At 51.2% G+C, this 24237-nt stretch overlaps 1 long non-coding RNA gene across 1 annotated transcript; it reads left to right on the forward strand.

Moving 5' to 3' along the window:
• The first annotated feature begins 144 nt into the window (after positions 1–144).
• On the forward strand, positions 145–23629 carry LOC123377097. The gene is made up of 3 exons (XR_006582083.1): positions 145–407; positions 8621–8704; positions 23327–23629. It is a non-coding gene; the product is annotated as an uncharacterized LOC123377097 (long non-coding RNA).
• The last annotated feature ends 608 nt before the right edge of the window (positions 23630–24237 follow it).

The raw sequence follows: 24237 nt of genomic DNA on the forward strand, positions 1-24237 counted from the left end.
ACCGCAGGGTCTGCCTGCCACTCAGGGGAGTGTCTGTCTCTCCTGACCCCCCCTCTGACCCAGCTGGCTCCTCCCTAGAGCTTCCAGCTGGGAATCACTGAGGGGAGCCAGTCATTAGCTGCTGCTGCTGAGCTGGATCAGCTGATTCCCACCTGCCTGCTGGGCGGCTCCTGAGGCCAGGGCTTGCTGCGTCCTGCTGCGCAGGCCGGCCAGGGGAGAGGCCACTGCTGCAGCTTGCTTAGGAAGGCTGGTGGGGAAGCTCTGGCCTACGCTGGCCTCTGACGTGCTGAGAAGATCACAGGGCAGGCGGGGAACTGTGCAGCCTGGAAAAGCCCCGACAGCAGGAGGGCGATGCGGGTCTCTGCCAAAGAGAGGTGACATCTGAGGCACCGTGGAGGGGAATACAGGTGCAGTTGCCCTGAGCGGTGACTCAGCGCTGTGCAGAATCAGGCCCTGGGGTAGCAAGCTCCCAGGCCCTCGGGCTCCTGGTGTTTCTCAGGAGAGAGCTGGGAGGAGGGTGACTGCAGGGCAGGGGAAGGGAAGAGGGGGAGACAGAGGTTGGAATGCCGCTGCGTCCCATTTCCTTCTCTCCAGGAGATGTCCTGGAGGGCCTGGTGCTGCCATCTCCCCAGTCTGCAGCCAGAAAGCAAAGGCCCCCCGGTCTCCAGCACGCTGCCTGTGCTCCCCCGCCCGCTCCCGGGAGGCGATGTGCTGTGTGCACCTGGCGGGGCCTGGCCCTCAGTGTGTCGCTGTTGCTGAGGGAAACACCCCAGGCCCGAGGAACAATGGGCTGGTGCTGTTCGGTTTGAGTTAATTACAGAGTCGCTGCTGGAAGCGAGATGAGCGTCTCCGGCTCGAGGAGGTAATTATGGCGTGTGGCAGAATGAGCCCAGACTAAAATAGCCCGGCCCGGAAAGCACAGCACACAGCGTCACCGCCTGTCTCCAGGAATTCATTTTCCAAAATGGTGCCTCACTTAGAGATGGGCCGAACCCCAGCCCTTGGCTCCGGCCGACCCCGACCCTGGAGGAGGGGGCAGGGTTCCTCGTCTGGATGGGAATCTCCTGGCCAAATGCGTCGCTATCGTGCGGCCGTTCAAAGAGCGTGGGGGTTGTGGGATCAGAACGGAGCTAATGGCGCCTCTCCCCTTCCCCCGCAAAGCGAGCCAGGAAGTCGATCTTAGCAGCACTGGTGCATAGGGGCTGCTGCGCGTGCCCCTCACAGCGGGCGCCCCAGTGGGGTGGGGGGAGGGGCGGAGAATCGGGGGGGTTTGGGAGAATGGCGCAAAGGCAGTGGCTCATGTCAGGGTGGGCAGGAGGGAGCAGGATGGGACCAGTGTTCATGACACAGGAAGGCCTGGGTTTAATTCCACAAGCCAGGTGCCTGGCATGGCCCCTTTGATCACAGGTGAGCCAGATGCCCTGAGCATTGCGTATGTCGTCCCCTAACTGTAGCCAGCAGGTCCTTCTCCTGGCACTGTACCGATGAGTTCAGCATTGGGGACTGCACTAGCTTCTGCCCCACACCTGGGACCAGATCCTCCAACAAGCCCCGTAAATTGGATGTGTGTGTGGGGGGGGGGGGCGGGCGGATTATAACAGATCATGCAGCTGTTCCTTTGCCGTAGGAGACGTATTTCAATGATACAGAATGTCCAAGTCTGGGGAGACATTGGGTACGGCTGCGCGTTGCTCTGCCAGCAAAGCCTGCTGCCCCCGCACCAGGGCTAGCTAATAAATGCTCTCCCGGTGATGGGGAAACCAGGTATGTACATGACCATTACTTTAGGAAGGACGTTTGAAGGGTCTCTCCTTTTTTAAATTTGATGCTCAAACATTAATCAGAATCCTCTCCAGTAGCGTTTTTTCTATGTGACTTTAGCTTAGTGGCTTGTTGTGAGTATTTTTATTGAGGCGCAAAATGCAAGAAGACAAACCCTATCTCCACCAAAATAGTCTGAGGCCGAGATGTGAGGGTCATTCCAGGCACAGAGGGGTATTATGAAGAATTAGCATCCATTGGCAAATGGGTCCTTTCTAAGAACTCTTATCTTCTTATCAGACAACTAGATTAGTCAAGATCTGGAGTGCCCTGGCCAGTTTGTATAACAGTCATTAATTTCTGCTCAGCTTTACAGGCTATTGGAACTGTAGGTATTATTTACTTCTTGTGCATTCGTTGCCCTGCCTTGTAGAACACATCCCCAGAAGGCTGTTCAGTGGATATTTATGCCTGTGGTTCCTTGTAGGATCTTTGCAAGTAATGCAATAGAGAGAGAGCTATTTTGGTACCCAACATGACACTCTCAAATGTCAGGTCTAATTAGTTATTTCTTACAAGAAAAAAACGCATCTCACTAAAACCTGCTCTGGCAGAACAATGCCATTAAGCAGTGCGTGCTGCTCATCTTGGCTTCATGAGAAAACTCTGAGAGCTAAATATGGCCCTAGAAAGATGCAAGGAGGCTATCGCTACAACCCGCTGCAGACGATTGTTCTCCAAGGGAGAGCCTCTTAAGGAGGTTTGTTCCTGCAGGTGGGGTCACTTCTATTTTGTAATCCGACCTTCTCTTCATCTGCGTCTATATATACTGTGGGCCAGAGCCTCACCCAGCAGCACTTCAGAGGAGTCACACCAGGGAGGAATTTGGCCTTGTGTTTGTAGGACCAATTTATCACCTTCACTCCTGAACATTCATCCTGATCTGCACAACAGCAGCTTATTGGCTAATGGGCAGGGAGGAGGCAGGCTGGGATATCTGTTAGCTTCATTCTCTGTTTAAAATGCCAGCTAAACTGTCCTGATGTGGCTGCATTCTTTATCAATCCCATGCTGCTTGCATGGAGTGGCTGGAACTGGCCATGTCCCCCAGTGCACCCTGGTCAATGAGTTCTCGGCTCCAGTGGGGTTTCCAGGATACACATGCTGGAAAAAACAAATTAGTCAAAACAGTGAGAGACAGAACGTATCGGGCATGTAACGTTTCCTTTGTCCCCTCCTCCCCTCGGCCCCCAGAATGAGCATTCGCTAAATATACATTGAGTCAAAGACGTAACAAACTCTCTGGTGCCCCAGAATAGCCCAAGGGAAACAAATAAAGGAAGCTAGGAAGGGTACGTCTGAAGCTGTGGTTGAACAGTTGGAGTTAACTGTCGGCTCTGCATCTAACCAAATGCTTAGATCTGAACAATGGAGCTTTGCCGAGTTCTGGATCTAAATCTAGGGTTTTGAGGGTTCATTTGTGTTTGTTTCTGCTTTCCACAGGCTTTCCAGTGTTTCATGGAGCCATCTATTAAGCTGAACTAAAGCCAGATTCAGGGTTTCATGGTGCTGCTGGAATCTCCTCCCAGTATTTCCATAAATAGCATTAAAAAAGCTTGTGGCAACCTACACACCAATATAAATATCGAGATATTTAGGTTCCCGTGGATCCTGAATGCACAGCCTCAGTCTGAATCAAGAGCTAGTGTTGCAACCTTTACTTGTGCGAGTAGTCCTCACTCATGCAAATAGTCCCACTGAAATTGCTGACACTGGGTATGAGTTAGCAGGTCTGGGTCTTGTGAGCTCCTCATGGAAGGACAGGGCAGGGAATGTTCTGTAGAGGTTTGCACTGTGGCTAATGCACTTATGGTGCTCTAACATCGTAGTAATAGTGAAGGATATAGAAGAGGTACCATGTCCACAGGGACACACTTTCAGCTGTTGGGTCCCTGCACTGCGACTTGACTATCTGAAACCTTCCAAATGCTCTTAGTGGCATGTCCATAGATGCACTTCAGCTCTGAGTCCCACACTCTGCAACAGGCTGGGAAGTTATTTAGCCAGATGGCTCTGGCTGGATCTTCCTGCAGCCTGGTACCACATGTTTTCATTTACAGGGGTGCAAAGTGGATGCAATGCCACATTTTGATTTAGCAATATTTTACCCTCCCTGTCAGGGGCGGCTCTAGGAATTTTGCCGCCCCAAGCACGGCAGGCAGGCTGCCTTCCGCGGCTTGCCTGCAGAGGGTCCGCTGGTCCCGCGGCTTCGGCAGACCCTCCGCAGGCAAGCCGCCGAGGGCAGCCTGCCTGCCGCCCTCGCGGTGCCGGCAGAGCGCCCCCTGCAGCTTGCCGCCCCAAGCACGCGCTTGGCGTGCTGGGGCCTGGAGCCGCCCCTGCTCCCTGTGCACCGGAGAACCTGATGACCCACAGTGCAAGACAGCAGAGAATCAGGCCTGTAGCATCTATGGGGCAGCCTAACATCCTACCATAGCAGTGGGATTCTCTAATTCTGGCAGTCTGGCTCCATGGAGTGAGGGGAGCCTGCATATAATGTGCTGAGCTTTAACAAGCAGGCAGAGCTGATGGTGCCACCTCTAGTTAAGGCTGCTAATGTGGTTTATTATAAGAACCTGTTTTCAGTTGCTTATAACTTTGCCAGACTTTAAACTGGGCTGCAATTTTTGTTGCAGGGTATCTGTTTCAGATTGAATTTTTGGAAGGTTTTAGCTAAAACATTTCAGCTGTTTTTGAGACAAAATTAGGAAAAAATAGTTTCTTTTACCCGGTTATAAAATTCGGATCACTATTTATTTGTATAGTTTTAGCATCTCCAGGCTTTGGGGTGGGTACTCTATATTTGGCAGAGGGGTGTCTGCAGTCGGGGTGCTTTTTGCTGCCTTTGTGAAAATCCACCCAGATTTGGCTGAGTTATATGCCTCTGGAAAAATCCCCTGCCACGGAGTCCCCGGGTGATGCTCTGGAACTGCTCCCCACCAAGCCAGTCAGGACTTTGGGGCACCTCCTCTCCCTTGGAGCAGACTTTTTCAGGGCAAGAAGCTCCCACGGCTTCACCTCCTGGGTCTCTCCTTGGAGCATTCAGCATCCTTTGCCCCTCCGTGCACTTCCCACAGCGAGCCCGCCCCAGCGGGGTCCTGGGGAAGCCACAGGGTCCTGCCCCCCCACTTTGCAGTCAGACGTGACTCTCAGCCAGCCAGTGACACAGAGGTTTATTAGATGACAGGAACAGGGTCTAACACAGAGCTTGTAGATACAGCGAACTGGACCCCTCGGCCGGGTCCATTCTGGGGGGCAGTGAGCCAGACCCCCACGTCTGCACTTCACTCCTCGTCCCCAGCCAGCTCCAGACTGAAACCCCCTCCAGCCCCTCCTCTCTGCTCAGCTCCTTTCCCCGGCCAGGAGGCCACCTGACCTCTTTGTCTCCAACACCTTTAACATCCCCTTGCAGGGGGGAAGGGCCCGGCCATTAGTTGCCAGGCGACAGAGGGTCGGCCAGGAACTGCGGCCCCCCCACAGTATTCAGAGGAAACATGAAGAACATTCCCAGTTCGTCACATCCCCATTTGCCTATGCGCTGTTAGAGCTTGTTACAAGATGGGCACCAACATTTTGGAACATTTTGTCTGCAGCGAGCATGCTCCACCCCACAGAGGGCACTGAGCATGCTCCCAGCCCAGCTGTCTCAGGCCCCCCAAGCCCCCAGCTCTCTGCTCTCCCCCACAGGCTGCCAACAGCCTTGGTACTCCAGCTCCCCCCTGCCCCGTCACCCTGGGCCCACAGACCATGTGTGAGGGGCAGAATCCCACCTTTCGCCCCACTCCCATCCCATTGCACACCAAGGGGTACGTAGACTCCCTGGCCACTAGCAAGAGGCCTCACGCGGAGCCGCCCAGGGCTGGCAGGAGTGCCCAGCTGAGGGGAGGCTGGGCAGACGAGAGGCAGAGCAGGAGCCCAGGAGTTCTTGCCCCAGCGCTGCCACTGGCGAGCGTCAGTAATACTGTGCCCCTTGCACCCGTTACTGAGCACGGCCAATATGGCGATCCGGGAAGTCGCTCCGTACGACATGGGGCTTCTGGTCGATGTGGGCTCCACCGTTCACTGGCTGGGGCTGGAGCACGTCTCTCCCAGACCAGGGACAGTGGAGAGTTGTTAACCTAGATGTTAGGAAGCCTGGGGTAGGAGAAGGAAAGAGATGGGCATGCTTTTGAGGCAGTGGGGTCTGGTTTAAAGCGGGGACCAGCCCAGGTACCAGAAGGCACGTCTAGCTGAGCCCAAAAGGCTCCATGATTCTGAGGAGAAGCCAGGAGCTCTGGGGAAGATGGACATCCCAGAGGACTCTGCCCAAGCCCCCAAAACTCTCCAGAGAGGTGAGGAACCCGAGGCAGCAAGATGCATACAGGTACACTGCTTATTTTGTATCGCTACATGCATCACTCATGGGAAGTCAAGAGCCATGCTGGTTCAGAATCCTGTGCAAAATCTGTCCATCCATCTGTTAGCTTCACTATTGCTACCCCAGAAGAGGTGACCTGTATACCAGGAGGACTCTCGCCTTTGATGGGAAACTGGAGAACATGCAGGCGCTGCTGGGAGGCTGAGGGAGGCAGCACTAGTTTCAGAGCCAAGGCATTAGAGCTGCAGAGTCCTCACTGCTAAGAGGGGTGTGCGACACCTGAGTGCATTCGAGGGGCCCCCGGCCTGGGACAATGCACAACTCTGCTCAGGCCCAGCAAGCTAAGGGCACATGGGATCCACTCTTGGCAGTCCGGCAAGTGTCCAGTAGGAGGAGCTTGACCAGATCTGCAACAGCCTCGTCCCCCACCTTGGGAGGCAGACAAGTATCGTTTCCCCATTTTACAGATGGGCTAACAGAGGCTGCCTGAGGCCATATCAGGCAGAACCAGGTCTCTAACGTGGCAGAGCCAAGACTCAGCCTCCTCCCGTCAGAGTGAATGTGACAAATCGATGATGTGTGTTTGGCGAGGCTCTCTGGAGCCATCAGACCACAGGGACCAAATTCAGGCACTTCCCAACTTTTTGAGTGCTTGACTTTTGCCTTCTTAACATTCTTTTAATGTTGGGGGGAGAGGTAATTTCTAATATAATTTCCCTTGGCCAGGAAGGCACCGCTACCTCAGCTCTTTGGAAGTGCAGTGTCTGATGCCCCTTGAAATGGTGAGCCACATGCACACTGCCGGGGCTTCAGAAAGTTCCCTGGGTTGCTATCAAGATGAGTATTTCATGAGTGCATCAATATTTCATGACCCTCTCTCTGCAGCTCCTTCACTCTGCCCGCTGTGCTGCCTTCCTTCCTTGCTACCCCCTGGACTGGCCGGGGTACCCCGCTGCTCTGGGGAAGGTGGGCAGCAGACAGGCACTAGAACAGATAGGGTTTCATGTGCCTTAAAAACACAGGGCAATTTCATTTCATACCTACATCAGCAAACAGAGCCCTTCTCCCACGGCAAGCTCGATTTAAGGATCATCTGAAGCCACAGTCAAACATGAATTCTGCTGAAATATTTAAGTGAACGTGAGCTGCTTCAGTGGCAAGCTTTCCTTCCAGAGACCGAGGGGAAGAATCTAAGAGTGAGTTAGTTCATTTTGGTGCATCCAGACCTAAGACATGATCTGGAAATGCCTGCTACAAAAGTTGTTTGCAGTGTTGTTGTGGCCGTGTCGACCCGAGGATATTAGAGAGACAAGGCGGGGGAGGGGATAGCTTTTATTGGACCAACATCTGTTGGTGAGAGAGAGTCCCACAGAGCTCTCCCTCAGACAGACATTGGTCCAGTGCAAGGTATCACCTCACCCACCTTGTTTCTGCTGCCAATGGTAGCAGCTCTTCCCCTACCTAAACATGGCTTTAATTGCCTAGAAAAGCACCAGGCCTGGCAGGAAACGCTGGAGGAGCAGAACTCTGCCTACCCCATTTTTATACTGGACAGCGACTGTGCAGGGAGCTGGAGGTCTGGGCCTGCTGGCTCTATTCTCAGCTCCGTCCCTGATGTGGTGTGTGGCCCTGGGAAGATCACAGAGGTCAGCATGCGTCAAAGACCCCACTTGCTTTGGGGAGGTCTCAGACTTGGGAGCCCAGCTGGAGACGCCTAGGGCCTGATTAGCAGAGGTGCTGAGCACTTGTGGCTCCTGTTGAAGTTGTGGGTGCTCAGCACCTCTGATAAACAAGTGGAAAACTTGGGCCTTACCCTTGTCTCTGCCTCGTGTAGCACTGAGGACGACCAGCACCGTGCGGGAGCATTGCGAGGTCTCAGGTGTTATTGGGTGTGAAGCGATCTGAGGGGCTTGATCTTCTCTCCGAGGCCCTGCTCCTGCGTTGTGACCTGCCTGGGCGGAATCAGTCACTGAAAGCAGTAGGGTTCCCAGCGAGGCTGAAGTCCGCCTGTGTGAATCATGGTGGAGGAGTGGGGCCTTAATGCAAACCATGGTTATTGTAGCTGAAGTGACTGATTTTGCTGGAAGAGCATCAACTCTCCATCTCCAGGGAGTGGCTGGCCAGTTCTCTACCATTGGCAACCCTTTCATTGACCTAAGAGAAGGAGAGGTGCGAAAGGCGGGAATATTCTCGGACACATACCCTGTGCGGTAGTTCGGCATTCTGTGTATCTTAGGAGTGGCTTTGCCTTGCCCTCTGACTTGAAGGTTGATCGTTGGCTGTGGCCACGGAGCCGAGTAATGGTGGGTGTTATTGATGCTCGTGGCGTAACATCCATTACTTCTGTTACATCCCTTTGGGGAAATTTCTCAAGCAAAAAGGTATAATATATGGAGATGGCGCACTGATAAAAATAACCCTGGCATCTCTCTCCGTCTGTTCCAGGGTTATTGTCCTGTCAATCCGTGGTCCCTGAAGTGTCATCTGGCTGAGTGAGCACACAGCTGTCATTCTGCAAAGCACCATGAGGTATGTTGCTAGGACGTTGTCATTTCGTAGCCCTTTCTGCTGCAGTCCTTTGCCCTCTCTCGGGTTGAGCAGGGCGGGGCTGGCATGTGGATGGGAGACCTCGGAGGACCCGGGGCTGGTGCCAAGGTCTGGCTCTTCCTGCGTCAGTGCAGACCCCCCCCCCCAGCCCGGTGGTAGAGGTCCCCCATCGGCAGATGCTGGTTTTCAGATGAAGCTGTAAACCCGAGAATCTCGCCAGCTTGTGGGCTTTAAGGATCCTGTGGTGGCTATGTCAGAGTGCTTGCCTGGAGCCATGCCGCCCCCGTCTGAGCTAAACCTGGGGAGGAGGGTATGGAGGGGGCTGCCCTATTCCATTTGGAGCAGGGCTGGGAGTGAATCATAGGCTCCCCTTCCCTCTGTGGCGGCCTTGTGCCAGCCCCACATCCCCTCGCCCCTGGCTGCAGCTGCCACCAGGTTCCCGCCTTTCAAGGGTGCAGGGGTGGGGAGCTCCTCAGTGCAAAATGGAAAACTCACTAATGCCCCAGATTGGGGGAGGGAGGGTGGACTTGCCTCTGTCCTCCCACTTAGCACCCCCCCCATGTTCTTCTGGGGTTTATTCAGGGTTCCGGAAGTGGGGGCACTGCCAGGGAAGTGGCTGACCGTCACCCCTTCCATTCAGAAAAGGGGAGAGTCCCCTCCCCGCAGGGACCATGCTCCCAGACTAAGGGTACGTTTATACTTACCGCGCGGGTCGACGCGGCGAGTTCGACTTCTCGGAGTTCAAACTATCGCGTCTGATCTAGACGCGATAGTTCGAACTCCGGAAGCGCCGCGGTCGACTCCGGTACTCCACCGCGGCAGGAGGAGTTGGCGGAGTCGACCTTGGAGCCGCGGAGTTCGCTTCCGCGGCGTCTGGACGGGTAAGTCATTCGAACTAGGGTAGTTCGAATTCAGCTACGTTATTCACGTAGCTGAATTCGCGTACCCTAGTTCGACCCCGGGGCTGTGTGTAGACCAGGGCTTAGGCTAGGACCAAACCCAGATGGTGGTGATGATGACAGGCACCGTACAGGAGCGTGGCGAGATCTCATTTGTTGTTGGGTGTAAAGCGATCTGTGGGTCTTGGACACAATCGACTATCTAAAGCCCTGCTCCTGCGTTGTGACCTGCCTGGGCCGCTGGGTGGACTGTCGTTTAAAGCAGCAGGTCTAGGTAGTGATGCCAGATTATCAACCCGTTCCCTGTCAGTTCACTGAACAAAGGGGGTTCCAGTGCCCTTTTGCAGGATCTTGAAATAGAAAAGAGGAAACAGACTTGCTCTGTGGTTAATAGAAAGGCCAGGCTGGAGCATTCGAATCAGTGCCTGTCTTGTTACCGTCAGAAGTGTTATCACATGCCCAGGTCTGAGACTGGCTGCAACATGCCTGACTGCTCGGGGGAGCCCCCTTGCTCCAGAAATAACTAGCTCACTGCCTGTTTCCCTGTTACACTAGTGCCCCCTCCCTTTGTTTGCCAGCCACTGAAGAGTTATACAACAGGATGTTCATTCTAAGCTGTTAGAGGACGTAATTCAGGACAAGATGCTCACAGCAACAAACCGGCTTTTCTGCCCTTACCCTGGACTCTGCTTGCCAGCCTGAGTGACAGGGCACATGCCAATATTGCCACATGAAAGGTGCTGCTTTGAAGAGGTTTGTGCAACTATTTTCTTTAGTTTCTGACCAACTGGGTTTCTTCACTCCTCACCCACAAGCTTCACTTGAGTTTCTTGTTAGAAGTTCAGCTTTCATCTGCTTTCATGCTGAACCCATACAAAATGGAGAGTGTTGCATGACTTTGATACCGAACCAAAAACCATCTTGAGTTGGCTTGAAACTGGGTTTGTTCAAAGCTCCCAGAAGGGATTGCAGACTGTTGGGTCAGAGATGGACCCAAGCTGCAAACTCGAATCTGGATTTTGAATCCCCCAAAATTAGGGTGTTTGGATCCAGGGGTTTTGTTCAGCCTTTTAGGGATTAACTGCCAAATCAAGGTCTCAATCCAGGTTCACATTCAGGGGTGTTCTCGTGCAGGGCTCTGGTTCTGATTCAGGCCCATCTCTGATTCTGATGAACCTGGGCTGATTTTGGCACTAACATCAATCACAGGAAGTTGTCTTTCCAACAAATAAAGTGCCCAGGGAACTTTGCATAGTCCCTGTAATGCCATAAACAGCAATAATTCCCATGCAGATATAGTTATTCTTTCACTCTCTAAGGAATGTTATTATCTGAAAAAGTGCAAATGCAGTGAAATTGCCCAATTAAGTAGTTTGGTAATTGTCAAAAAGGAGAACTTGTTTTCTTTGGATTGCAACACAAAATTGCGTAATGTGACTTGCAGCATATTCTACTCTTCAGTGTTTCAGGCAGAGGCTTTGGAGCAACTTAAAATTCAGGCTGTAAAAAGAAAAATAATTCTGAGACTTATGGACAGTTGGGGGATAATATCTGTGAGAAACATACAACAATAAATATGAAAATCAGAGCTTGGCTGCACACTGATGTGTGGTGCTGTTATTACTTCTGTGGATATTCTCAGAATAACAAACCTGGAAACCATAGAACCCAGAATACAAGATTTATATTAGAAAGAAAACAGAGGCAATTTGCATACTAATGCACACAGGACTGAATGCCGAAGCCTTTCCAATCTTATTTGAAGGGAGTTTTGCTGGAGTAAAGGGGATTTTTTTGCTGGAGATTTGGCCCATGGTACAGTTACTTTTGCCAAATTGTGTGCATGTGAGTGGAGACAGTTGTGTCTAGCTCCGTTGTGCATGTGTGAGTTGAGCAGTGGCACAGATCCCATTTCATTGTGTCTGAGTCTTATTTCCAGCTGCAATGTCTCATGTTCTGAAAAATAGTCTCCTTTGCTCAGAGGGGACTGAGGTCTTCACGATTATGGCGCATATCGTAAAAGCCGACCTGTCCCCTTGCGAAGGGGATCACTCACCACAGGTGCCACTCAGTGGTCAGGCAGGTTCTCTCTTTTCCTGGCACCTCCTGTTGACCGTCACTCTGCTCCTGTGGTGATCTACCCCTTCCATGTCTCAGCCCTCCGGCCAGGTCACGTGTCTTAGGTCTGCCCCTTTCAGACTCTAGCAATAGGGAAGCCCTCTGGGTTAGACAAGGCGTCTCTAGGTCTGGCACCTGGGTTGAGTCTCAGGATCTTGACTCTTCTGTGCTCAGGGCCTTCTCTGCTTTCGACTTTCTAGATCGGGGTTGGCTTCTGCCTTTCACCCCTCCTAGAGGTTGGTAGGGGAACCCAGGCCCACCCTCTCCGCCGGGTTACAATGTAGGGCCCAGCGTAAGTAGCGAAGTCCTGCACCACTCCAGGGCTGTCCTGCTGCCTCCTTATATCACTTCCTCCCAGAGCCCTCTTTCCCACTGGGTTATGGGTAATGTACAGGCATCAGACACCTGGCCTCACAGATAGTCTCACAAGTCTCTTCCCTTTGAGTCTGGCAACACTGCTACAGCCAGGTGCTGGAGCTCCGTCCCCGTCACTCAGAGTGCAGGTGCTGGAGCTCCGTCCCCGTCACTCAGAGTGCAGGTGCTGGAGCTCCGTCCCCGTCACTCAGAGTGCAGGTGCTGGAGCTCCGTCCCCGTCACTCAGAGTGCAGGTGCTTCACTTCCACTGCCGGAGCTGGGATGCTCACCCTCGGAGCTCCTCCTCCAAGGCACGATGCTTTGCGGGTGTGGCAGCGTGGGGCTGCCTGGGCCAGAGCAGCTTTCTTAACCCTGGTGTGGGGTTTGTATGCCTTGTCACGTCCCCCTTTATACTGATTCATTATATGAGAACAAGGGGGGGTCACTTGAAGAATTGAGCAACGGGGGAATTAAAACAGGTAATCAGGAATGTATCCTCAAGGAGCAGGGCGTCAGGCTGTGGAGCTCTGAAAGTTACTCGCTGTAGCTGAAGGGAAGGCTGGTCTTGTGGTTAAGAGATGGGACCGGTACTCAGGAGACCTGTTTCCAAGTCCCTGCCTCTGCTACAGGTGCCTTGTGTAACTTGGGCAAGTCACTTTATGTCTGGTCTGGATCCTGCGCCCATTGAAGTCAATGGTAAAGCTCCCATTGACTTGAATGGCGCAGAAGCAAGTACCTTGAGCCTCAGTTCCCTATCTGTAAAATGGGGCTAATCATACTGACTGTGATGGGGTGTGAACCCCACTCCGGCCCTGAACAGGTGAACGTGGGTCTGAGGGCAGTAATACACCTGGAGGGAGAGCCAGGCTCAGCTGATGGTGAAGCCCCCCTGGCAGAGCAGGCTGCTTAGTATGAGGAGAGGATACTTGTAGCAGAAGGGAGCCAAGTGCTAAACTAGGCTTTAGCTGTGAGCCAGCTGCTGGGGCCATCCTGTCCGGTTCCTTATCAGGGCTGCAGGCAATTGACAGTGGTGAGTCTGACCACAGACATGATAGTCTGAATGTGAACAGCCCCAGGGGTTCAACTGGATGGCACCATCGTAATAGCAGGGATCCTGGCGCGTGCCGGGCTAGCAGGCAACGAACTGGCAGACAAGCAGGCAAAAAGTTCTATTAATCACGAGCAGGTTGACCGAGGGATCCCCTGAAGCAAACTGGAATTTAAACACCTAATAAAAAATGAGCTAAGGAAGGAATGGCGAGACCTGTGGGCAAGCTGAATGCAGGGGAAATAATTCCGAGACGTGTGCCCAGCCGCTGAAAATGTTGCGGTAATCCAAGGCCCTGCGACGAAGAGTGAAGTGGCTCTGTTTGGAACTCTAGCAAGGCATTGTGGATTAAACACTAATTTATTTCTAATTAACAAACATAAAGATGGATTATGCGTCGCTTGTAAAGTCCAGGAAATGATAGATCATCTCCTCTGGGATTGTAAAGACTGTACCAGTGACAGGAAGTGTTTGTTTAGACAGAAAACTCAGAGGCCTTAAAGTAACAATTTTCCTTGCAGCATCTATAAAGAATACAAGGAAAATGGGGCCCCCAAAAACGTTTTTCTGCAATTCTTTAGGAATATCTGGCGAGGAGCGAGGCTGTAAGTCCCGAACAGGTCACCAAGTCCCAGGCATGGCGGCCTTCTCAAGAAGAAGAGTGAGGTGCAGGGAGGAAGCCTGCAGTCCCTTTCTGCTGGTTTTGGGGTCCCGGGCGTGGAACCCGGGGTAGAGAGAGGGCCTGGGTTCCCCAACCAGCCACTGGCAAAGTGGCATGAGCCCAGAGTCGGGCCAGAGACCTGACCCACGGTCTTGGAATGATTTGTTGGGTTTTCGTTTGTGGAACTTTGCTAGCCTGAAAAGGGCAGATATAAATATTGACCTAGCTGGAGGGCTGAGTTACAGAAGAGAGACCAGCGGAGCAGGAGTGCTAGAGTGAACGACAGCTGCTACGCCACGCCTGGCCATGAGGAGACGCTTCTGCAGTGAGTGAAATCCATTACACAGACCTATGTAATGGGGGGACAAATGAATTGATGCTTGTGACGTGCTCAGCTGCTGTGATGATGGGTGGCCGTATAAACACACAGGGGGGAGAGCGACTCCCCTCCCAGTTAATGGCTACACTCCAACTTCAGTGGGAGCAGCGGGATCAGGCCCAGTCTGACCCACACTAACCACCTGGCTGATAGATGCCAATGATAACAGTCCTCTTCTGACCAGCAGATGTGATTTGGTGCAGCCCCTAGCACAATGCGGCCCAATCCTGTCTGAGTCCTTTAAGTGCTACAGCAGAACTGCTCCCAGTAAACCTACTGCGAGACTGGCCCTTCGAGCCTCACCCGTCGGCGCCCGCCCTGGCTGAGCACTGCAGGGGTCCAGAAGGAATTCTTTCCTTCTCTAGGGGCCAGCCGCACTCAGGCTTCCCCCCTTCCTCTGAGGTTCTGAGGATTGTGCTCTGCAAGAGGCAGAGGGCTGGGCGTGACGAGCCATTGGGCAGGTCGGACGTGGCAGACGTGGCTGCCTGAGTTGTTGGTGTCCCTCCCCACCCCCCAAAGAGAGGTTTATTGAAAATCTGAAGGCGGCTCTAACACAGGACAAGCTACAAGCAGTCCCAGGTGTAACTGAGTCCTATTCCCCCTTGTCACGAGGGCGGCTGACAGAGTCCCCACCAGCACTCAGCATCTTGTGCAGTGATCTGCACCATTCCCCCCCCGCATACATTTAGCCCAGGTTTTAGTAATACACACTCTCAAATGTTGTCCGCATCCCGTTAACATGGCAATAACTCCCTGTAAGCGAGACTGGCAGGCTTTAGTTAGATGTTATTGAAAGAGAGAGAAGTGCTGGGCTCCAGGTGGATTTTTTTTTTACGCTCTCAGTTGTTCTCAGACTTAGTGAGTATAACACACTAATGCATCAAACCACTGAGCTGTCCAGTGTTTCAAATCAATACGATTTCAGCTCATCAGAAAGCAATTCCACTAGTTGAAAATATATATATATATATATATATATATATATTTCCTTCAGCTAGGCACTGTGACAGTGCCTATGCTTAGTAATTGTTATAGATCAGATACTTTCTGCCATCCACTTTGTCTGGAGTATGGCACCTTAGCCAACTGAAAAAAGGCTCCCATAAAAGACACAGAAAACATATTTCCGATTTCAGTAAAGACATTGATGATCTCCTGACTGAGATGGTGGAGATTTCTGGTGAATTTCCAAGTGTGTCCCTTTAACAAATAGTGACCTGGTCAGAAGTAGAAGATACAAACTCCTAACTGCATGAGTGATTTCCCACTGCTTTGTTGCCATTGTGTGGTGTAGGGTTCCAGCCATGAATGAGCCATGCTCAGCTGTGTGTGTAAATGATGCAGGCATCGCCTCCCCTGGCTCGATTAGAACATACAAGTAGGTGACTCGGTAGCGTTCCCCTGCCCAAAGGGAGACCGGCTCCAGCACCTCGTAGCTGGAAAGGGAGAAGATAGGGGGAAGAATGGAGTGACTGATTGAAGAATGGCAATGATTCAAGAATGAAGCACCAAGAAAATGGTCTGTCTGTGAAGATGAGTATAGACATAAGATTTGCCCTTGGGAAGGCCAGATTTACTGAGCTGGCACTTACTATATGTGGCAGATAACCCATGATCTGGAGCGTAGCAGCATTACAAGAGTAATCAGGCATGTAGTGTCTCCCCTCTTCCTATCTTATTTCTTTAACATATTTATATTGCATGGAAACCCAGTTTTTGATGTAAATTTCTCATCTTTCCTCTTAAAGGACCCCACAGCTTTTCAGTGTCTTTATTTTTAAAAGTATTTTTTCCGGCGAATGTAGTGCTGGTGAAAGGTGCTGGATTGGCAGCTCTGGGCACTGAAATTCTCTGCTTATACCCAGAAAGTGTACAGAAGAGCACTGGCAATGCCAGCTTCCCCCCACCAGCCTGCCAGTGTGCCTCTTTGCGGTGCCCATTGGCTGGGAATGGCGAACCGCAGCCACAGGGAGCTGAGGGGCTCCGTGCCTGCAGACACTCCAGGTAAACAAAACGTCCCGACCCGCCAGCGTTTTACCCTGACGTCCGGGAGCCAAAAGTTTGCCAACCCCTGAAATATAGGGTCAGCTTATGAAACGGTCATACAGTTTTTGCTATTTTTACCTAACCATCTTGGGGGGTCGGCTTATAAACGAATGGGCTAATGAACGAGTATATACGGTAACTGCGAAGGCGAAAGTGGTCGGGAACTTGGGAGGAAGTGATCATGATCTGATAGAATTCAAGATGCTAAGGAAAGGAGGACACGAGAACAGCAAAACTGGACACTAGACTTTCAAATGACTCAGAGAAATAGCAGGCAGGGTCCCATGGAAAGACCAATTAGGAAGAAAAGGAGTCGAAGGGGGCTGGTGGTTCCTAAAAGATGTAATACTAGAGGGTCAACATCAGGTTATTCCGACGCAGAGGAAAGATAAGAGCCACAGGAGACCGATGTGGCAGCACAAGGAGCTTTTCAGCTACCTGAACCCAAAATGAACACATACAGGAAATGGAAGGAGGGGCATGTGACCAAGGACGTATACCTGGGAATAGTGCAAGCGTGCAGGGACAAAATCAGGAAAGCCAAGGCAAAGAATGAGTTACAGCTGGCAAGAAAAGTTAGCGACAACAGGAAGGGGTTCTACAAATATGTCAGACAAAAAAGGAAGATCAGGGACAGTGTGGGTCTGCCGCTCAATGGAAAGGTGAGCTGATCACGGAAGATGATAGGAAGGCAGAGCCGCGCACTGCCTACTTTGCTTCAGTCTTCTCACAAAATATAAGATGTGACCGAACAACTGGTGAAGTTACCTTAGACAATAAAGGGGAAGGCATGCAGATCGCGATAACTAAAGAATACATCCGAGATCTTCTGACCAATTTGAATGAATTCAGGTCAGCAGGGCCTGATGCTATTCACCTGAGGGCACCGAAGGAATTAGCTGAAGAAATCTCGGCGCCACTGGCAATAATATTTACAAACTCATGGATGACAGGAGAGGTCCTGGAAGACTGGAGATGGGCTAATATGGTGCCCTTTAAAAAGAGGAAAAAGGAGGAGCCGGGAAACTATAGACCAGTCAGCCTGACCTCAATACCTGGGAAGCTACTAGAGCAATGTATAAAACATTCAATTTCTGAACTGGAGGATGAAGGGGTGATGAGGTTCAACAAAGACAAGTGCAGAGTTCTGCACTTAGGACGGAAGAATATCATGCACTGATACAGATTAGGGACCGACTGGCTAAGCAGCAGTTCTGCAGAAAAGAACCTAGGGGTTACAGTGAATGAGAAGCTGGATATGAGTCAGCCGTGCGCCCTTGTTGCCAAGAAGGCTAATGGCATATTGGGCTGCATTAGGAGCATTGCCAGCAGATTGAGGGATGTGATCATTCCCCTCTATTCGGCACTGGTGATGCCATATCTGGAGTATTGCGTCCAGTTTTGGTCCTCCCACTACAGAAATGATGTGGACAAATTGGAGAGAGTCCAGCGGAGGCAACGAAAATGATCAGGGGGATGGAGCACCTGACTTACGAGGAGAGGTTGAGGGAACTGGAATTGTTTAGTCTGCAGAAGAGAAGAATGAGGGGGGATTTGATAGCAGCCTTCAACTACCTGAAGTGGGGTTCCAAAGAGGATGGAGCTCGGCTGTTCTCAGTGGTGGCAGATGACAGAACAAGCAGCAATGGTCTCAAGTTGCAGAGGGGGAGGTTTAGGCTGGATATTAGGAAAAACTTTTTCTCTAGTAGGGTGGTGAAGCACTGGAATGGGTTCCCTAGGGAGGTGGTGGAATCTCCTTCCTTAGAGGTTTTTAAGGCCCAGCTTGACAAAGCCCTGGCTGGGATGATTTAGTTGGGGATTGGTCCTGCTTTGAGCAGGGGGTTGGACTAGATGACCTGCTGAGGTCTTTTCCAACCCTAATCTTCTATGATACAGCTTATGTTGCTTCAGCAATTGGTATCCACTATAGCAGCAAAAGCACTCTCTGCTGATATAAGCTCTCTCTCCACTAGGAAGGTGTGCAGGCGTAGCTACACCCATCACTCTTTCTGGTGGAGACTATGACAAACCAGCTCTGATTCTGTCCCATTTCCTTCCTGTAGATAGTACAATTGATAATGATACAAATAATCCCACTGGCAACACCCTGCACTCCACCAGGGACAGACTGGCTGAGTCACAGGCAGGGGCGGCTCCAGGCACCAGCACGCCAAGCGCGTGCCTGGGGCGGCAAGCCACGGGGGGTGCTCTGCTGGTTGCCACGAGGGCGGCAGGCAGGTTGCCTTCGACGGCTTGCCTGCCGAGGGTCTGCTGGTCCCGCAGCTTCGGCGGACCTCCCGCAGGCAAGCCGCCAAATCCGCGGGACCGGGACCTCCCGCAGGCAAGCCACCGAAGGCAGCCTGCCTGCCGTGCTTGGGGCGGCAAAATACCTAGAGCCGCCCCTGGTCACAGGCCAGGCTGCTAGGCCCAGACTCGTCTGTGCAAATCCAGAGACTCAGTGCTCTGAGCAGAGCCTACCGTCTGTGAGCAGACTCCCGACTGTCAAGTTATTAATACCTTCTTTTTTCAAAAATGGGGAAGAGTGTTGAATTGTAAAAGTCCCCAGCACATGTTGGTCTTCAGGTGCCCTTCAGGCTTATAGAATCTGGGGTTTCTGGGGTTTTCTGGTGGAAAGGGCAGTGGAGGAAGCTAACAATTCCTGGTAAAAAATTATTTCAAGTCTTAGTTGGTAGGTGCTTCAAATGCGGCTTGTTAATAGAGCGGCTTGGAAATTCCTGATGCAACAGAGTTTTGTTGGATTGTCAGATCTGAAACCTCCCATGAAAGTAGGGTTGGGTTGCCAGCAGTCCTTTGTTACACGGGACCTCCCTTCTTTTTCATCTCAGTATAACAAGATCGGGAGTTGCTCCTAAAAACAACAAAAAATACCCCTGGCAAATGTACGTGAGTCCTGCTTAGTGTCATTAAATAATAGTGGTGATGATGATAGTATTGGGAGGAGTGCTGAGCATTGACTGCCTGGACCCTTGCAGCATGAAGGCACAATCTATCTAATGTCCTCAATTTCACATGCCAATTTCCTGAATCTGTGTCCTGTACCAGGAGATACATGCTGCTTGGCTGAGCAAAATTGTTCACAAGTAGTTCCAGCCAGCACCCATCAGATGCACCAATAAAAAATGGGGCAAATGGAATTCCATCAGACTTGGTATAGATACAAAACTGTGTTGTTTTTTTTACTTTGTTTCACAATCAAAGACCAAGCCAGAACGAGAGGCAGGTTGTGGGGCTGGTCGCCTAGGTAAGTGCTGCGTGGCATGAGTCAGGGCTGTGGGTGGAGCTGGGATTTCAGAAGCATTATGTCGGAGAAAAACAGAGTTCTCACTCTCAGGTTGGGTGCAGCAAGTCAGAAACGAGGAGTCTGAGCCTGGTCCTGCAAGGTTCTGGGAGCCTCCTGCTGCCGGTGAGGTCGCTGGGCGACAAAGGTGTCCAGCCTCTCTTGGGAAGGGCTCTGCGCCTTGCTGGGCCAAGCCCTGGGATCACAATTTGTCCCAAACGAGTCAGAACAAAACTTGTTGCATGTGCAGCCCGGAGCTCATCAGACACCGACCATGCTCCATGGGAAGCACCATCACTGTCTGCTACAGCCCAATTAGCTTTGTACTGTAGCCCCACCCCCTTTGTGAGGGGCAGTACCCCAAGAGAAGAGACACCCTTGCGCACCCCTCAGGCGATACCCCCTGCAGTCACTCTGGCAACACCCTCTCCCTCAAATAATGGGAGGAGAGGAGACAACAGCAATTCGCAGCAGCCAGTTAGCGAGCAGGAGACAGGCAGGCAGACTGCCAGCAGTCTCTGACCCTGGGCAGAGCTGGGGCGGAGGTGAGAGGAGGGCTCCCTGGAACCAGCCAGCTCAGCACAGCCAGGCCCAGCCACAGGCCTGTCTGTAACCCCAGCCTGCAGACAAGCCTCGGGCGGGGACAGTCTGCTCCTACAGACAGAAACCCTTACAGCACCGCACTTACAAGGTACCCGAGCTAAACTAACCTCGCTAACTGGAGAGCTGTGATTTTCTTTTAAAATGAAGAATATAAACACAGGGGTAAACCCCAAAATATCTATACTTATAATGCCTTACAAAATCCCTACAGGGACTGGGACTGCTGCGAATTGGAAATCAGCTGTCACGTAGACTCGCCCTAGGTACAATACTGACAACTCGAGAAAACATTGGGTGTGCACAATAACCAGTTGTTTCAGCACTCGGGATGTTGAGCACAGACACAACTTTTAATAAGAAAGACTGACAATGGCTGTAGCTGTTAGGGTCACACAGTGTCTGGTTCAGTGATGTAATACACCTCATGAAGGCATTTGGCATCCAGTCTGCGATTGCTCTGTTATGGTGTTGTCCCAGTCTCAATCCCAAAACCTCTAAGGAAGGAAATTCCACCACCTCCCTAGGTAACCCATTCCAGTGCTTCACCAGCCTCCTAGTGAAATAGTGTTTCCTAATATCCAACCTAAACCTCCCCCACTGCAACTTGAGATCATTGCTCCTTGTTCTGTCATCTGCCACCACTGAGCACAGCCGAGCTCCATCCTCTTTGGAACCCCCTTCAGGTAGTTGAAGGCTGCTATCAAATCCCCCTTCACTCTTCTCTTCTGCAGACTAAACAAGCCCAGTTCCCTCAGCCTCTCCTCATAAGTCATGTGCTCCAGCCCTCCAATCATTTTTGTTGCCCTCCACTGGACTATTTCCAATTTTTCCACATCCTTCTTGTAGTGTGGGGCCCAAAACTGGACACACTACTCCAGATGAGGCCTCACCAATGTTGAATAGAGGGGAATGATCAGGTCCCTCGATTTGCTGGCAATACCCCTACTTATACAGCCCAAAATGCCGCTAGTCCTCTTGGCAACTAGGGCGCACTGTTGACTCATATCCAGCTTCTCATCCTCTGTAACTCCTAGGTCCTTTTCTGCAGAACTGCTGCCCAGCCATTCAGTCCCTAGTCTGTAGCGGTGAATGGGAGTCTTCCGTCCTAAGTGCAGGATTCTGCACTTGTCCTTGTTGAACCTCATCAGGTTTCTTTTGGCCCAATCCTCTAGGTCCCTCTGTATCCTATCCCTATTCTCCAGCATATCTACCACTCCTCCCAGTTTAGTGTCATCTGCAAACTTGCTAAGAGTGCAGTCCACACCATCCTCCAGATCATTAATGAAGGTATTGAACAAAACTGGCCCCAGGACCGACCCTTGGGGCACTCCGCTTGAAACAGGCTGCCAACTAGACATGGAGCCATTGATCACTACCCGTTGAGCCCGACAATCTAGCCAGCTTTCTATCCATCTTATAGTTCATTCATCCAGCCCATACTTCTTTAACTTGCTGGCAAGAATACTGTGGGAGACTGTATCAAAAGTTTTGCTAAAGTCAAGGAATAACACGTCCACTGCTTTCCCCTCATCCACAGACCCAGTTATCTCCTCATAGAAGGCAATTAGGTTAGTCAGGCATGACTTGCCCTTGGTGAATCCATGCTGACTGTTCCTGATCACTTTCCTCTCCTCTAAGTGCTTCAGAATTGATTCCTTGAGGACCTGCTCCACGATTTTTCCAGGGACTGAGGTGAGGCTGACTGGCCTGTAGTTCCCCAGATCCTCCTCCTTCTCTTTTTTTAAAGATGGGCACTACATTAGCCTTTTTCCAGTCATCCGGGACCTCCCCCAATGGCCATGAGTTTTCAAAGATAATGGCCAATGGCTCTGCAATCACATTCGCCAACTCCTTTAGCACCCTCAGATGCAGAGCATCTGGCCCCATGGATTTGTGCTCGTCCAGCTTTTCTAAATAGTCCCGAACCACTTCTTTCTCCACAGAGGGCTGGTCACCTCCTCCCCATGCTGTGCTGCCCAGTGCAGCAGTCTGGGAGCTGACCTTGTTTGTGAAGACAGAGGCAAAAAAAGCATTGAGTACATTAGCTTTTTCCACATCCTCTGTCACTAGGTTGCCTCCCTCATTCAGTAAGGGGCCCACACTTTCCTTGACTTTCTTCTTGTTGCTAACATACCTGAAGAAACCCTTCTTGTTACTCTTAACATCTCTTGCTAGCTGCAACTCCAAGTGTGATTTGGCCTTCCTGATTTCACTCCTGCAGCCTGAGCAATATTTTTATACTCCTCCCTGGTCATTTGGCCAATCTTCCACTTCTTGTAAGCTTCTTTTTTGTGTTTAAGATCAGCAAGGATAACACTCATCACAGTACTATCTGAAGCCCACTAATCCCATGGATACAAATGGTACTGGTTCCCCTGCTGCTTACTCTCTTGTAAATCAGGAATAACTCCACTGTAGTCAGTAGAGGTACACCCATGCAGAACAGAGGGGGCCTTGTATTCATGAAACCGTTAAGCAGGAGACTAGGTTCTTCTCTCCCCTTCTTGTCATGGCAGGTGGGCTGGCTGGCTTCTCCGGCTCATAGAATATGAGAAGAGAAGAAACAGGAGGAGTCAAGTTTGGAAGAAGTTTTGACTCTCCATTTTCTTGGCTACATGACACTTTTTGGCGAAATCGCCTACTATTTACTGACCGCTGGTGCAGCCCCAGTGCTGGTAGCAACAGCAGGAACACGGGAGTAGAGAGGGCAATGTTGTTCTTGCTGCTGTCTCCTGTGGACATGTTCCCAGTGGGTTTAGACAATGTGGGGGTAAAACCCAAGTGCCCTGTCTACAATACTCTCCCTCTGCTGCTGCTGCTAATGAAGCATTGGGCGGATTATGTTGTGATAACTGGGCCTAAACATTTACCCTCATTGTAAGCTTAATTGTCAGAAGTATTTGAAAGTTCCCAAGATGTGACAATCGCCTGTAACCGATGTGGGTGGAATATAGGTTAAGTTGTTTTCTATAATGAATGTTATAAATGGGTGCAAGAAAAGGAGACAGAACAGCGGAATTGAGTGCACTGAAAGGCCTGCTGGTCTGGTTTAAGGACTATGTTAAAACTGTGCTGGGTAAAAACAGAAGATGTGGAGCCAGAAATTAATGAGCCAAAATTGGTGTGTTGGATGTTAGGCCAGATTGGTAGACAAAATAATAAGGGAATGGACTGTTTCACTCAGCACTACCTTTGTAGGGTCCTTAAAGGAAGAGACTTACGGGGGGAGAGACCAGACAGAGGCTACTGCAGCAAGCTTAACCAATGGCTGCCACCCCATGGTCTCCTGGGACCCTGGACCTTCTTTGTCCTAATCCTGAGGGATGCCCTGGCCAGACCGGGCCAGAGAGAGGGACCCACACGCCATCGCCACCTCTACTAGCTCTGGCTGAATCCCATGACACCCCCTGACAGCCAGGCAACGGGATCAGACTTTAACAGCAACATCAGCGTAGCTCATCTCAGCTAACTTCTTCTCTGTTCCCCAAACTGACGGTTATTATCCCCTCAGAGACTGTCACACAAGGGCTTTCTCCTTCGAAAACCCTCGCCAGCTGAAGGGAACAAGGGATGATGATAAATGAAAGCCTTACTTAAAGCATTTGAAATGCATCGTATTAACTGGTTCCTTCTTTTCTCTGTCTTTAATAAAAGGTTAAAAGGATTGTTACCAGTGTTTGCACCATGGGGCTGAGTAGGCGGAAGACTCTGTATGCCAAACCCTGAGCCTTGTTTAACACTGCTTTATGAGGGTAACGCTAACACCTTTGGCCCATATATCCTGTCGAAATTAATACAACTTTTCCCAAACAGTGCGGTATCAGCATGGTCCCTGTCTGGACTGCGTCACTGGAGGGAGAGGGGGCCACGCTTGGCTTGTGAAACAGCCACAGTTCACTTTATGATTAATTCATTTCAAAGTAGGCTACTGGGCGTTTAAAAATAGAATAAAAAATATCAACCCTCCAGCTTTGTTCCAGCTTTAAATTGTAAATCCGTGCTTTGTGCCCAGCCATTGTTGGGAAATTGAAGCACTCACTGTATATCGCCTTGCTGAACCCAGGGTTAACTGTGCAGAATTAAGTGCAGCTCAGAATCAAAGCTTCTGC

Source organism: Mauremys mutica, chromosome 9 (genome assembly GCF_020497125.1).
Source record: "Mauremys mutica isolate MM-2020 ecotype Southern chromosome 9, ASM2049712v1, whole genome shotgun sequence".
Lineage (NCBI taxonomy): Eukaryota > Metazoa > Chordata > Testudines > Geoemydidae > Mauremys > Mauremys mutica.